General features: G+C 43.6%; 1 long non-coding RNA gene across 1 annotated transcript in view; it reads left to right on the forward strand.

Moving 5' to 3' along the window:
* The window catches only part of LOC138353641 (uncharacterized), a 94,408-nt gene that overhangs the window by 19,734 nt on the left and 59,051 nt on the right, over nt 1-15,623 (forward strand). The window contains exon 2 of the long non-coding RNA XR_011223227.1: nt 13,477-13,563. This is a non-coding gene — a long non-coding RNA (uncharacterized lncRNA). The remainder of the gene's footprint in view (nt 1-13,476; nt 13,564-15,623) is intronic.

The following is a 15,623-nucleotide window of genomic DNA, read 5'->3' on the forward strand; positions in this document are numbered from 1 at the left end:
AAGTATTACTTATAATAGTGGTAGGAATAGTCGTTGAAGTATTACTTATAATAGTGGCATGAATAGTCGTTGAAGTATTACTTATAATTGTGGCACGAACCGTATTCTCAGTTGTATTAGCCTTCGTAAATTAATAGTAGTACCTATATTATTAGTACTTATAATAGTATTACTTATAATTGTAGTACTTATAAATGTAGTATTATAAGTAGTACTTATAACAGTAGTAGTTATACTAATGGTACTTATAATAGTATTATAAGTGGTACTTATAACAGTAGTAGTTATACTAATGGTACTTATAGTAGTATTATTAAGTGGTACTTATAATAATAGTACTTATAATAATGGTACTTATAATAGTAGTATTTATAATAGGGGGGTGCATTAGTAGTAGTGGTAATAAGTATGGATCTTAGGTGTAAGTAATATCAGTATTTCTTCAGAATACTGATACTACCTATCAGTATCAGTTCCTGTTTAATTGTCAATATCGTAATATGACAATGATACATAATGTGCAAAATACATATTACAAAAGTACATATTATTATAAAATACATATTACAAAATACATATCATTACAAACTACATATTAATTCACGATATTAATACTAACTAAATAATATTACAACGTATTAAAAATACAAATAATTACAAAATACATATGTATTTTTATATATTTACAAAATACATATGTATTTTTAATATATTTACAAAATACATATGAATTTTTAATATATTTACAAAATACATATGCATTTTTAATATATTTACAAAATACATATGTATTTTTAATATATTTACAAAATACATATGTATTTTTAATATATTTACAAAATACATATGTATTTTTAATATATTTACAAAATACATATGTATATTTACAAAATACATGTGTAATAAATGTATATAATAAAATGGTGACACAATTGTAGCAGGCATGAGCAATGTAGTGCTACATATATCAGCATTTGAGACTATTGTATTATTGTAGTATGTAAGACTCTTGTATATCCTACATCAACAGCAAAATACAAAATACAATATCACGATGACCCTTGTAGGTCCAGCGTTCCCAGCGAGTCTAATTTAATTAACAAAATTAAAAAAAAAAGAAATGTCAGTTGAATGAAAATTATATGCATATGTATGAGTACTTATGTAATTACAGTTATACATACGTATGTGCAGGCTATTAATCACATATGTATGACAAGGTTTGCCGTTATATGTATGACTAGGTTTGCAATAATGCATATGTATGGATGGACAGGTCATCAGCTATACATATAGGTGTTCAATCATGTCTATGTATGACCAGATTTTCAATTGTGTGTATATATATATATATATATATATATATATATATATATATATATATATATATATATATATATATATATATATATATATACACAAACTCACATATATATATATATATATATATATATATATATATATATATATATATATATATATATATATATATATAACTCACATAATTAGATACCAGTTGCGTTGCTCCTGGGAGTATGGGTTCGAGTCACTTCTGGGGTGTGAGTTTTCAGTCGCATATAGTCCTGGGGACCATTCAGGCTTGTTCGCATATATATATATATATATATATATATATATATATATATATATATATATATATATATATATATATATATATATATATATAATCTGGATCAGTGTATTCATGCTGTAGGTATACATATGTATATGAATTATATTAATTGCAAGTTATGCATTTTATACATTTAAATAAATACTTGTACATACTCAACTCACAAATACTATTCTGTATTATGTAACACAAAGTAGTGCTGTATTTTGTATAATTAATCAATCTGGTTTGTTGTATAATATTTTATACATATGCAATAGAGAATTTTTAATATTGGTATATATTAATATAAATATATGTTTGCTATATTATAATTCGAGAGTAGTAAATTGATTTTAACTTTACTAGTGAAACTAATGTATATATTTTATTAGTATTAAAATATTACTGAAATTTGTCAAGTAAATCAGATAGATTTGATAGATAGATATGGATCTATCTTATGAATAGATGCATAAGAAAATGAACTGGAGCAATATAGAGGATTCGAACCCTGGACCTGGCTACTCCCAGTCGCGTACCTCGACATGGTAGCCATTGTTGTGGTCCAGAGGTACGGTGCGCGGCTTGGGGATAGCTAAGTCGAGGGTTCGAATCCACCGCATTGCTCCATTTTGTTTTTTTCGGTAAATGTCGTTGTATTAACAAGTTAATATTTGTATAATTATTATTATTATTATTGCTTATTCATGTAAGGTCGTTTGTCGCGCGGAGGTTTGATACGACCTCGGAACGACCTAATTCTTCAGGCGTTAGTTAGACCCTTATAGAGGCTTTACTGTGGGAGGGGAATTATCAGGGGAAAGCGCCAACCATTACGACTATATAGCACAGGGGGGGTCAGGATAAGGATTTGGGATGGGACGGGGGGAAGGAATGGTGCCCAACCACTTGGAGGGGGGGGGGAGTGTGTGTGTGTGTGTGTGTGTGTGTGTGTATGTGTGTGTACTCACCTAGTTGTACTCACCTAGTTGTGTTTGCGGGGGTTGAGCTCTGGCTCTTTGGTCCAGCCTCTCAACCGTGTGTGTGTGTGAACCCCACAATTGCAGGGTTCCTCTACTTGGCCTCCACAACTTGGCCATCCTCCCCGAGTTCGTTCCACTTATTTACAACTCTTAGATACTAAAAAATACTTTCTGACATCTCTGACTCATCTGTGTTTCCAGTTTCCAAATATGTTTTCCCGTTCCAGTGAGCTCCAGTTCTCTCAGTCTTCATTGAGAGAACTGAACCCACCCCTGTCCACTTGGGGTGGACAGTAGAGCGACGGTCTCGCTTCATGCAGGTCGGCGTTCGATCCCCGACCGTCCACGAGTGGTTGGGGCACCATTCCTTCCCCTCCCGTCCCATTCCATATCCTTATCCTGACCCTTTCCCAGTGCTATATAGTCGTATTGGCTTGGCGCTTTCCCCCTGATAATTCCCTTCCTTGCTCAATTCCCTTAGTTCACGAACTATTCTTTTTACATATTTTTTTTTATTTTTTCGAGTTTTAGTTTTGTGCTTCTTTATGTAGGGGTTCCATGCCGGGGCCGCATACTCGATGACAGGTCTCACAAGGGATGGTTATCCAGGTTGGTGAAGGATAACCAGTTGGCCAGTATGGCGTCTGTTGCCCCTCGTTATCCTGCTGGTGTGTGCCTCTGGTGTTAGATATCCAGTTGTGTCCACTTCTAAGTCTTTCTCTTTTCCAGTAGTTGCAAGTTGGCTTCATTTCATCTTGTGCTGTATTTGAGATCTTCTTCATCCAATCCCTATTCTCATAACTTTACATTTATCTGAGTTAAACTCTATAGTATTAGAGTGTCACGTCTAAGTAAGCGTACTAGAGTCGAGCCTCTAAGTGGACAGTATTAGAGTTGCTCCTCTAAGTCAGCATACTAGAGTCGAGCCTCTAAGTGGACATATTAGAGTTACACCTCTAAGTCAGCATACTAGAGTCGAGCCTCTAAGTGGACAGTATTAGAGTTGCTCCTCTAAGTCAGCATACTAGAGTCGAGCCTCTAAGTGGACAGTATTAGAGTTGCTCCTCTAAGTCAGCATACTAGAGTCGAGCCTCTAAGTGAACATATTAGAGTTGCACCTCTAAGTCAGCATACTAGAATGTAGCCGTCAAGTGAGCGTATTGAATCCTCGTTACCTAGCAGTAAAATAGGTACCTGGGTGTTAGTCAGCTGTCACGGGCTGCTTCCTGGGGGTGGAGTTCTGGTCGAGGACCAGAACTCGAAAAAGCACTAAAAAGCCTCGAAATTATCTCAAGATAACCTCTCAAGATAACCTCGTAGTGATAATACTAGAGAACCCGATGATATTGAATCGAATTCCATTCTAAACGTAATCCCGCGGGAGTAGATCCCTCTTCTTTTTTTATCACGCGTTACAAGAGCGGGAGATTGGCGGAGGGACGTTTAAAAGGGGGTACAATACACGTCCTGGACCCGGTGACAGGCAGCCACGATAACAGTAATGAAACTGTAGGCGTGGTAGTGATTGGTGGTCTAGTGGTTCCCAGTCTCTCCGGGATCAATTTCTGATGATATCTGGCTTGAATTAATATCAGTACTCACCTAATTGTGCTTGCGAGGGGGTTGAGCTCTGGCTCTTTGGTCCCGCCTTTCAACTGTCAGTCAACTGATGTACAGGTTCCTGAGCCTACTGGACAGTGGTGTATTCCAAGAACGTTTATACAATATACTACTCTGTCTCTGGTTGTTGGTTGAGGTACACGTTGTTTGTGTCTTAATTTGAGCATAAATGCTCTCTGAATGGCCATTAATCCAAACTCACTGAGTGGCTATTCCCGCCAAACACACACCGAAACTACGACGTTGGTACAACGTTCGAGCAAGTTTTAACACCTCCTAACCAGTTATAACAACCAATATAGCAAGTTGTAACAACGTTCTAATACGTCATAAACACGTTAAGCCAAAATGTAACAAGTTTATTACAAGTTGTAACAAGCGGAAAATAGAGACAGTTACGGTTTGTGTTTCCAGGGTTGAAACTAAAATGAAAAGGTACAAAGATTTACAACAAGATTGGTACCAGAGCTAAAAGGGTTTAGCTATGAGGATAGGCTTATGGAACCAAACCGCAGAACCCCAAAGGATAGAACAAACAGCAGGGATATGCTCGAAACATACAAGATACTGAGGTGAATAGAGAAGGACAACATCATTATATTGAGTGAAAGTAGGACACAACACAACTGAAAACACAAACAAATATATGACCCATGAGTTACAGAGTTCTGGTACTCTTGAAGCCAGAGCTGGGGACATGCTGGGCTGTGGAGAACTTGACATATCACGCTGTTACTTGCAGCGGGCCGCAGGCTCATGTATCCACTACAACCTGGCTGTTCCGGCACTTTCTGCGTCAATTTTCATTTCACATTCCGGCAATATTTGTTAGGTTTTGTGAAAGGAGGCTTAAGAGCCCTGGTTGTGTCTATGGCACTTCCATTCGTCACTATGGCACCTCTACTTTACTCTATGGCACCTCTACACTTCTCTATGGCACTTCTACACTTCTCTATGGCAATTCTACTCTTCACTGGCACTATTCTCCATCTCCTCTCATATCATTCGGTTCATTAAGGGATTTTTGATCCCGGCATGAAATATACTGAGGAATATAAATGAGATAGTGTTCAGGTGGAACAGTAAGTGTATTAAACAGTAAGTGTATTAAACAGTAACTGTATTAAACAGTAAGTGTATTAAACAGTAACTGTATTAAACAGTAACTGTATTAAACAGTAAGAGTATTAAACAGTAAGTATATTTAACACAAGCACCTGTGGTACCAACATGCAAGAAAGGCAGAGAGCACAGACCAGTATCACTCTCATGCATCCCCCTGAAAAGTACTGGAAAAATATTAGAGAGGAGTAGAAACAGCCAAATTCAAACATGGCTTTAGGGAAAGGGAATTATGTGTACCTTTTGCAGGTCGACTAGAAAAGAAGACCTGGAAATGGACATAACACCTAACCCCAGAGGCAAAAGTCAGAGCATCCTTCAGGAACCTAAATAACGAGGCATTTAGATCACTGTATGCCACGTACGTGAGACCAGTTCTAGAGTTCGCCAACGCCGAAACTGAAGACTGTTCAGAGGCTTGCACGGAGGGTCGTCCCAGAAATGAGAAGCACGGGGATGAAATATGTTGACCAGACCACACACTAGAAAATGAAGGGACGACGACCTTTCGGTCCGTCCTGGACCATTCTCAAGTCATTCACAATCGACTTGAGAATGGTCCAGGACGGACCGAAACGTCGTCGTCCCTTCAGCTTCTAGTGTGTGATCTGGTCAACATATTTCAGCCACGTTATTGTGACTCTTCATCCGCAGAGGCACGGGGGTATGAGAACGACTGATAAAGCTGGGTACAACACTACTACAAGATAAGATAGAGAAATGAGACACGACAGAGGCGTATTACAATAATTAGGAAGATTGAGAAAGAGGAAAAATAAGAGATATTCAGAGAGAATACCATTGAAGATGAGAGCATTGACGGAACCTTGAGAGTCACACACATGAACAAGAAGGGTGTTGTAAAGTGTTCTTCAAGAATAAGAGTAGTGGAAGATTGGTAAATAGTAGTGGAAAATAGATAAGTACAAATAGATGAACACACACACACACACACACACACACACACACACACACACACACACACACACACACACACACACACACACACACACACACACACACACACACACGTGCCTCTGGTATTGCCTTGAACCAATACCATATCTTTGGCGGCGACCATGGAGCGCTTACGGGGACACCTGAGGCGTGTCTGTGAATGCGGACGGCCAATCGTTAAGACGGGGGCCATCTGGACAGGAGCCAGCCACGAAGGTAAGGGGGAAGGGAGGACGAGGGAAGAAAACCAGCAAGCAGGAAGGGAAGAGAAGGAGGATACTGGAACAAGGTAAAGTAACGTTGAAGAGGAACTGCTAAGGCGGGGAATCGAACCCCCGACACCATGAGATACATGACTTTCACAGTACCGACCACTCCACCTCCGAAGATGGAGGGGAGATTATGGTAGCTGTAAGTTATGGCACCTATGCCTTCCCCAGCCGCTGGTGGCACCAGTGTCATCACCAGTGGCACCAGTGTCATCACCAGTGGCACCACTATCATCACCTGTGGCACCACTGCCGCTCCACAAGCACCAGTGGGCTCAATAAGCTACAAGATGCAGGAGACTCTCCCTCTCTCTGACGGAACAAGAATAGTGGTGAACGTGTCCAGTACTTGGCTGGCTGGCATGTCGTCTTACTCACCGGCATTGGTTCGATTCCCTGTGATGTGTGGACGAGTTGGGAAGGAGCGTGTAGCCATCTCTCCAGTCCTACAGGCAGCGAAGAAGCTCTTAACACAGTCCTCGAAGCTTGTATTACTCGAAATTCTCAGATTAGGCAAAATTGTAATTGATTTTGTCTATAAAGATAATAATAAATAATAATGTATTATTTTGATTAATTGTTAAATAAATAATAATGTATTATTTTGATTAATTGTTAAATAAATAATAATGTATTATTTTGGTTAATTGTTAATGCAAAACTCAACTAGTTAAGGATGTTAATATTGTTAATGTGTAATTAGGAGGAATACAATTTTAATCTCTTTATCATTTAAATTTCCGGGTGCTTTATCGCTGGTGAAGAATTCTGGCCTGAAAATTCTGGTATTTAGTTTAGCAGTTTCTTGGGCTAATAGAGTCTAAAGCCAGCCGACATTGTCAACGATTTACGAATATTTTTGGATGTTAATTAGCCACTTGGACCCGACGGTAGAGCGACCTCCACCACATCACGTCCGCACACGTGTGTGTGTGTGTGTTTGTGTGTGTGTGTGTGTGTGTATGTGTGTGTGTGTTTGTGTGTGTGTGTGTGTGTGTGTGTGTGTGTGTGTGTGTGTGTGTGTGTGTGTGTGTGTGTGTGTGCATTCACCTAGTTGTGCTTGCGGGGGTTGAGCTCTGCTCTTTCGGCCCGCCTCTGAACTGTTGATCAATACTAACTACTATTTTTTGACACACACACACACACACACCAGGAAGCAGCCCGTGACAGCTGTCTAACTCCCAGGTACATATTTACTGCTAGATAACAGGGGGGCATCAGGGTGAAAGAAACTGCCCACTTGTTTTTCCGGAGGTGCCGGAGGGATCGAACCCCGGTCCCTAGGTCCACGAGTCTACAGCGCTGTCCACTCTGCCACCACCCACCCACACCACTGTATGTGTGTATATGTGTGTGTCTTGATAATATACAACTTGTAACTGTGTGTGTATTAAGTATAACACAACATCTCTCCTCTCCATTTCATACTCCAAAATTGTCCTCTATTGAATGGAAAACAAAAAGATAGGCGAATCAAAAGGTTTTTTCCCTTCCTTGTCCTCCTCTGTAGTGTTGGTATATTTAGTGTATTGTATATATATGTTGGGAAATGGTGTAGGCGGATAATATGGAGTGATCTGCCAGCGGCGGCCTTTGTTTAAGAGCGCAAACATTATCTTTTAGTGAGACAGCGAATGAGTTTTTTCGCAAAACGCCAATTCAGACTTTTATATAATTGACGGGGATGAGAGCCGGGTACCGTGAGGATATAGTTGGCCTTGAGTGAGCGTTATTATCGTGTGTAGGCCCTTGAGTGAGCGTTATTATCGTGTGTAGGCCCTTGAGTGAGCGTTATTATCGTGTGTAGGCCCTTGAGTGAGCGTTATTATCGTGTGTAGGCCCTTGAGTGAGCGTTGTTATCGTGTACAGGCCCTTGAGTGAGCGTTATTATCGTGTGTAGGCCCTTGAGTGAGCGTTATTATCGTGTGTAGGCCCTTGAGTGAGCGTTATTATCGTGTGTAGGCCCTTGAGTGAGCGTTATTATCGTGTGTAGGCCCTTGAGTGAGCGTTATTATCGTGTGTAGGCCCTTGAGTGAGCGTTATTATCGTGTGTAGGCCCTTGAGTGAGCGTTGTTATCGTGTACAGGCCCTTGAGTGAGCGTTATTATCGTGTGTAGGCCCTTGAGTGAGCGTTATTATCGTGTGTAGGCCCTTGAGTGAGCGTTATTATCGTGTGTAGGCCCTTGAGTGAGCGTTGTTATCGTGTACAGGCCCTTGAGTGAGCGTTATTATCAAGTGTAGGGCCTTGAGTGAGCGTTGTTATCGTGTACAGGCCCTTGAGTGAGCGTTATTATCGTGTGTAGGCCCTTGAGTGAGCGTTATTATCGTGTGTAGGCCCTTGAGTGAGCGTTATTATATGCAGGCCCACAGTGAGGGTCCCTCATGTACGTAACTACATGAGGGACCATGTAGTTAGTAGCACGTAACTACACTCCTAGAGTGTGTTACGTGCAGGGAGAGCAGCGGGACGTGCTCTCTAGTAGAATCACGTGCAGCGTGAGGGAGAGTGAGGGCCCCGCAGTGAGGGAGAGTGAGGGACCCGCAGTGAGGGAGAGTGAGGGACCCTCAGTGAGGGAGAGTGAGGGACCCGCAGTGAGGGAGAGTGAGGGACCCTCAGTGAGGGAGAGTGAGGGACCCGCAGTGAGGGACCCGCAGTGAGGGAGAGTGAGGGACCCGCAGTGAGGGAGAGTGAGGGACCCTCAGTGATGGAGAGTGAGGGACCCTCAGTGAGGGAGAGTGAGGGACCCGCAGTGAGGGAGAGTGAGGGACCCTCAGTAAGGGAAAGTAAGGGACCCGCAGTGAGGGAGAGTGAGGGACCCTCAGTGAGGGAGAGTGAGGGACCCGCAGTGAGGGAGAGTGAGGGACCCTCAGTAAGGGAAAGTAAGGGACCCGCAGTGAGGGAGAGTGAGGGACCCTCAGTGAGGGAGAGTGAGGGACCCGCAGTGAGGGAGAGTGAGGGACCCTCAGTAAGGGAAAGTAAGGGACCCGCAGTGAGGGAGAGTGAGGGACCCTCAGTGAGGGAGAGTGAGGGACCCGCAGTGAGGGAGAGTGAGGGACCCTCAGTAAGGGAAAGTAAGGGACCCGCAGTGAGGGAGAGTGAGGGGCCCTCAGTGAGGGAGAGTGAGGGACCCGCAGTGAGGGACAGTGAGGGACCCGCATAAGGATTACACAGAAAGCCTCTTGTGTGGACCAGCCACTACAGTCTACTGAGACTCTCAGGGTTGCCTTTGAACTACAGTAAGCGTATTGAACGCCACTGGCAAGGACGGAGGCCCCTAATTGTGCATACTGAAGGTTGGCTTGGGGGGGGGGCATGTTTGGGGAACAGTGAACATAATATTGTTTGATAATATTGTGAGCCTCGAACCAGGGTCCACGATCTACAAGGGCCAGATGCAGTGTTCTAGTGTAGTGTGAAGTGGCCGAGGATGAGTGCACTTCTGCCACTGTTAATGGTCCCAGAGTGAGGGTGTCAAGGGCAGGAGTTGGCGCTAATGGCCTGTCAAAGCTGGCAAATATGTTTGCGGCGCCAGAGTGAAAGTACTGAATGCTGACACTCTTCTTATAGGCCCCAGAGTGAGCACACTATTGTTGTTATAGGCCCCAGAGTGAGCATACTGTTGTTGTCATAGGCCCCAGAGTGAGCATACTGTTGTTGTCATAGGCCCCAGAGTGAGCATACTGTTGATGTTACAGGGCCCCAGAGTGAGCACACTATTGTTGTCACAGGGCCCCAGAGTGAGCACACTGTTGTTGTCACAGGGCCCCAGAGTGAGCACACTATTGTTGTCACAGGGCCCCAGAGTGAGCACACTGTTGTTGTCTCAGGGCCCCAGAGTGAGCACACTATTGTTGTCACAGGGCCCCAGAGTGAGCACACTGTTGTTGTCACAGGGCCCCAGAGTGAGCACACTGTTGTTGTCACAGGGCCCCAGAGTGAGCACACTGAGAGGGTCAACAGCTGGGCGGCGTCAGCTGGTGAGAGACAACAAGGTCTCCATATAAACCTGACGAATCCCTGGCGGAAGATCACGGCGGCTTACCTCGGCCCCGGACCCGGCTTCCAGCTTATATATTCAGTATTATATGATCACGGAGACGAGGTGCAGCGTGGCGGCCCAGGAGTGAGGGAACCAGCAGGCGCAGAGGTAAAGTCCAGCAGAGATAGAGACACAGTCCAGTAAAGTCCAGCAGAGATAGAGACACAGTCCAGTAAAGTCCAGCAGACACAGACACACAGACGTCCAGCAGAGATAGAGACACAGACGCAACGTCCAGCAGACGAGGTAAAGACACGCAGACACACAGACAAGCGAAGATAGAGGCAAACAAACATACAAGAAGCCAAAAACACCAGTGACAGACACACAAACACACACAAACAAGACCAACAGTGACAGACAAACACACACACAAACAAGACCAACAGTGACAGACAAACACACACACAAACAAAACCAACAGTGACACAAACACACACACAAACAAGACCAACAGTGACAGACAAACACACACACAAACAAAAACACCAGTGACACAAACACACACAAACAAAAACACCAGTGACAGACAAACACACACAAACAAAAACACCAGTGACACAAACACACACACAAACAAGACCAACAAACAGAACCAACAGTGACAGACAAAAACACACACCCGGACATATCTAAACATGAGAAACAATAACAGGCACAGGAAAAATAATTTAACGTTTCTCATGCTGATACAGTTTTCCCATCTCCCCCTCCTCCCCTCCCCTCTCCCCCCCCCCCTCCCCACGAGGCGCGGAGACAGTCTCCGTCAGTGACAGGTCCCATTACTCCGTCTACTGCGTCTTGCTCCACAATGCTCCTTAAAATTGTTTCTGATGCTGTTGCTACTTTAGATTTCAGTAGCGGGTCAGGGCTTACTTCCTTCCTACCCCCAAAACAGGTTTGGTGTTGACGAGAGTTTGTGTTGGAGGTGTTGTTGGAGGTGTTGTTGGAGGTGTTGTTGGTGGTGTTGTTGGTGGTGTTGTTGGTGGTGTTGTTGGAGGTGTTGTTGGAGGTGATGTTGGTGGTGTTGTTGGAGGTGTTGTTGTTGGCGGTGTTGTTGGAGGTGTTGTTGGTGGTGTTGTTGGTGGTGTTGTTGGTGGTGTTGTTGGAGGTGTTGTTGTTGGCGGTGTTGTTGGAGGTGTTGTTGGAGGTGTTGTTGCAACATGTCCTTGACGTGACCAGAGAGGCAGACCCCTAAGGTGACCCGTGCAACAGTTTAAATGTGACTCCTAACATTAGCATGTGGGGAACGAGGGGGAACCCAACCTGACTCACGCACTTAACCCTGGAAACACAAACCGAAACTGTCTCTATTTTCCGCTTGTTACAACTTGTAATAAAGTTGTTACATCTTGGCTTAACGTGTTTGTGACGTATTAGAACGTTGTTACAACTTGCTATATTGGTTGTTATAATTGGTTAGGTGTTAAAACTTGTTCGAACGTTGTACCAACGTCGTAGTTTCGTTGTGTTTGGCGGGTTAGACTTACAAGAACTAGAGAGAGAGAGAGAGAGAGAGAGAGAGAGAGAGAGAGAGAGAGAGAGAGAGAGAGAGAGAGACATGTGGGGGGGGGGAAGACAACGTCTCCCCAGCTTACCAGAAAGCCTGCTAATTAAGACATAAGACTCCCACTAAAGAAGCAGTGTTAAGTTAGGAGAGGCGGCACCTCTCTGTAATGTAGAAAAGATCCACACTTAGAGACCCTGTGTCAGAGTGGATAGATGAAACACATACAGTATCGAATAGATCAATACCAGAAACGCACACATAGATCAATGAGTGGAATGTCTTCAGCAACTTGGATATAAGATGTTTCCGAGTTTTGCATTCAACCTACGCGAGACCCATTCTTGAGTGTGCAGCTCTGGCATGGAACTTCCACCTAAAACAATACAAAAAATAGAATGTATCCAAAAATATGAAACCAGAGCAACGACGATAGACTGAGGGAAGTGAACGTGAGCACACAGTCTTAGATGTAAATATGATGCTAAAATAGTGAGAAGATTGTATATTTAACCACATTATTTACCGCCAGAAAGGAGCATAAATATAAATTGTCAAGGACCATTCATTGACAACAGAGACCAGCCAAGGGTCAGTAGTCATTCGTCAGCAAGGGGGGCAGTTCCCTCCCGCCAAGGATCAGTAATTGTCGTCCAGTAGTGAATAGAGAGCCATCAAGGGTCACTGGTCGAGGACACTGATCTAGGCAACTATGATTCCCACCAGTTGCTGAGGCTGTTCCTTTCCATTTTGTGTTTTTAATTGGCCAATTATATATTGATTGGAGCTAGGGTATATCTGAAGGGATTTCTGTCTTCCATGGACAGGATTAGAGATCTGTTAAACATATAATTCAGTAATTTATTAAACAATCAACCACACAAGGTGATTGTAGTTCTTTTAAAATGCTAATCTTACCTACAAACATAAATATATAAAGACACAGTAATTGATTCATTCCTTCTGAAGATGTATTAATATACGAAAGTACTTAAGGAAAATTCCTGTTTTTCAATTCTTCCTCAGGGATCTGACACTGTCACATTCTTCATCACGTGTTAATTTTCGTGATTTACACACACATAAATACATAGATTTACCTCTGTCCTACATAATACACACATAAATACATAGACTTACCTCTCTCCTACATAAACAGTGTTCGGTTTATGTAAAGAGACAAGGAGCCCTTGTCTTTCTACATAGCGTCATTAATTTACATTAACAAAGGTGAAACGAAATTCTGACCAACTTCCACATATTGTGTATACACATGTCATTGAAGAGTTTGTGCAACATTGCGACACAAGCAAGCTGCTGCAGTCCACAGTTTTACTGATATTTATGCGTGTGGTCATTGCAGATTTGGCGAAACAGCGGTCGACCTGTAAGAGGGTTACGTCCCCTACACAGCATCTCCCGTTAACAGGGACAAGGAGCTCGTTAACAGGTAAGTGGTCCTACGGTCCTCTTTACCGTTACAGTGCCACCAATAACAGTGCTTGTAACATGGTGTGTACACACACACACACACACACACACACACACACACACACACACACACACACACACACACACACACACACACACACACACACACACACACACACATACACACACACACACACACACACACACACACACACACACACACACACACACACACACACACACACACACTCAACAACGTACGTGCACACATCGTGGCGTCCTGCAGCGACCCGCCAACATTGGCCTCGCCGCCCGCCAGGAAGGACAGAACTACAATGAACACTCCTCTGGTAAAGAAATAATTAATAGATAAATAAATTTATAATGAACAAAAGTTTAGCAAACAAATGTATTATACACTACTGGTACTGTATCTCTTGTGTCTGGTGGTGTAGCATTGTTGTGGTGGAGTGTGGAGTGGTGTGGTGGAGTGTGGTGGTGTGGTAGAGGAGCCTGGAGGTGTGACAGAGAGTGATAGCCACGTTCTGAACACAGTGACGGAGAAGCGATCACAGCTACATGCAGCAGTAGCTGGCCAATATCAGGAAGCTTACTCCATCACACCTTGATAAATGTCTCGCTAGCCCCGTAGCCCAGGTCTCTCCCTACTAGGGCTACCCTTAGCCTACATCTAGGGCTACCCTTAGCCTACATCTAGGGCTACCCTTAGCCTACATCTAGGGCTACCCTTAGCCTATATCTAGGGGCTACCCTTAGCCTACATCTAGGGCTACCCTTAGCCTACACCTAGGGCTACCCTTAGCCTACACCTAGGGCTACCCTTAGCCTACATCTAGGGCTACCCTTAGCCTACACCTAGGGCTACCCTTAGCCTACATCTAGGGCTACCCTTAGCCTACACCTAGGGCTACCCTTAGCCTACACCTAGGGCTACCCTTAGCCTACACCTAGGGCTACCCTTAGCCTACATCTAGGGCTACCCTTAGCCTACACCTAGGGCTACCCTTAGCCTACACCTAGGGCTACCCTTAGCCTACACCTAGGGCTACCCTTAGCCTACACCTAGGGCTACCCTTAGCCTACACCTAGGGCTACCCTTAGCCTACACCTAGGGCTACCCTTAGCCTACACCTAGGGCTAGCTAAGGCTAACATACCCACACTCTTTACATTAACTGGAAAACCTTTAATATTTAATAAACTTTAATATATGTTATTCTTTCAGTTCCTGTGTGTGTGTGTGTGTGTGTGTGTGTGTGTGTGTGTGTGTGTGTGTGTGTGTGTGTGTGTGTGTGTGTGTGTGTGTGTGTGTGTGTGGTGTGTGTGTGTGTGTGTGTGTGTGTGTGTGTGTGTGTGTGTGTGTGTGTATGTGTGTGTGTGTGTGTGTGTGTGTGTGTGTGTGTGTGTGTGTGTGTGTATGTGTGTGTGTGTGTGTGTGTGTGTGTGTGTGTGTGTGTGTGTGTGTGTGTGTGTGTATGTGTGTGTGTGTGTGTGTGTGTGTGTGTGTGTGTGTGTGTGTGTGTGTGTGTATGTGTGTGTGTGTGTGTGTGTGTGTGTGTGTGTGTGTGTGTGTGTGTGTGTGTATGTGTGTGTGTGTGTGTGTGTGTGTGTGTGTGTGTGTGTGTGTGTGTGTGTGTATGTGTGTATGTGTGTGTGTGTGTGTGTGTGTGTGTGTGTGTGTGTATGTGTGTGTGTGTGTGTGTGTGTGTGTGTGTGTGTGTGTGTATGTGTGTGTGTGTGTGTGTGTGTGTGTGTGTGTGTGTGTGTGTGTGTGTGTGTGTGTGTGTGTGTGTGGTGTGTGTGTGTGTTCACCTAGTTATACTCACCTAGTTTTGCTTGCGGGGGTTGAGCTCTGTTCTTTCGGCCCGCCTCTCAACTGTCAATCAACTGTTTCTAACTACTACTACTAACTACTACGATCACGTTCTGGATTGAACAAGCAGTTACGTATATAAATCTGTTCATTTTTTCGCAATCTTTGGCGGCTTTGTTTGCAAATATTGAAGATTGTATGAGGGCCGAAGCACCAGAAGCGTCTGGGATGCTCCCGGACGCAGGT

Source organism: Procambarus clarkii, chromosome 59 (genome assembly GCF_040958095.1).
Source record: "Procambarus clarkii isolate CNS0578487 chromosome 59, FALCON_Pclarkii_2.0, whole genome shotgun sequence".
Taxonomy (NCBI): Eukaryota; Metazoa; Arthropoda; class Malacostraca; order Decapoda; family Cambaridae; genus Procambarus; species Procambarus clarkii.